The sequence below is a fragment of the Tamandua tetradactyla genome, chromosome 1, assembly GCF_023851605.1.
Source record: "Tamandua tetradactyla isolate mTamTet1 chromosome 1, mTamTet1.pri, whole genome shotgun sequence".
Classification (NCBI taxonomy): Eukaryota; Metazoa; Chordata; class Mammalia; order Pilosa; family Myrmecophagidae; genus Tamandua; species Tamandua tetradactyla.
In genome coordinates, this window is record NC_135327.1 from 190,776,752 (window position 1) to 190,778,014 (window position 1,263).

Consider the following 1,263-nt stretch of genomic DNA (forward strand, 5'->3'; position numbering starts at 1 on the left):
AACTAATCCAGAATGGGTGGGGCCACATCTCCATTGAATCAAAAGTCCACACCCACAATTAGATACACCACACCTCCGTGGATGTAATCTAATCAAACGGCCATACCCACAACTGGGTGTGTCACATCTTCATGGAAACAATCCAAAGTGTCCCACCCGGACGTCCGTACGCGGCCCCGCTGGCCCCCGTGCGCCTGTCTCCGTCGGTCCCGCCCAGCGCTCGCCCTCGCACTCGCACTGCTTCAGGGCTCGGGAATCTCGCCACCGCCGACCCAGCCCCACGGACACCCGTCGCACCATGTCTTCGCCTCCCGAGGGGAAGCTGGAGACTAAAGCTGGACACCCGCCCGCCGTGAAAGCTGGTGGAATGCGAATTGTCCAGAAACACCCACATGGTGGAGACAACAAAGACGAGAAAGACAAGGATGACCAAGAATGGGAAAGCCCCAGCCCACCTAAACACACCGTGCTCATCTCAGCTGTCATCGCACGGGGTGACAAAGACTTCCCCCCGGCCGCAGCACAAGTGGCACACCAGAAGCCCCATGCTTCCATGGATAAGCACCCTTCCCCGAGGACCCAGCACATCCAGCAGCCTCACAAGTGAATCAGCGTCCGGATCCTGGGCCCTCCCAGCAGCACCCCGGGCACTCCCACATTTGATATTTACCCAACCAAAGAACTGGCATCATCTTCGAAGTACTGCTCTATTGGGAGATCTGAGGCAAAGCAAAGGGCTCCTTCCTTTGCTTTAAATCTCCATATTTATAGAAATGAATCAAACCCCAAACCTTGTTTACATCCAGTCCTGGTTGGACATCATTCAAGGAAAGGACCACCCTACCCCTGTATCCTCCCCCACAGTTTGATCTAGAGGTGCCATTATCAAAATTTGCCAAGACCATAGTAAAGTGATGTTGTTAAAAGTTTAGCTTTAGTTCTGTTTTCAGTAATTGCCTTAAGTCCACACCTTTAATCCTAAGAACAATAAGGTATGAATTTGAAAAGAAAGATTAAGTTTAGAGGAGAAGGTCAATCATTTCAATCTTCTTAAAAAGAGGACAATAGTTTTAACACCTACTGAGAGTAAGAAATAAGAGAGTTAATTAAAATTGCAGGTTTGGGGAAGGCAGAGTAGAAAAGGCTTTTAAACAGGCCATGGCAACACTGAATTCCCACCCCTGGGGTGGCCTGCCAGGGTGATGCCAAGCCAAACACTCACAGGAAAGGCACAGCTTTCCTCTCGGAAAGCAGGAGAAAAGC

The 1,263-nt window shown here is 50.6% G+C and overlaps 1 pseudogene; it reads left to right on the forward strand.

The window, feature by feature from the left end:
* Positions 1–228: 228 nt before the first annotated feature.
* Positions 229–931, forward strand: LOC143687696 (death-associated protein 1 pseudogene; annotated as a pseudogene).
* The last annotated feature ends 332 nt before the right edge of the window (positions 932–1,263 follow it).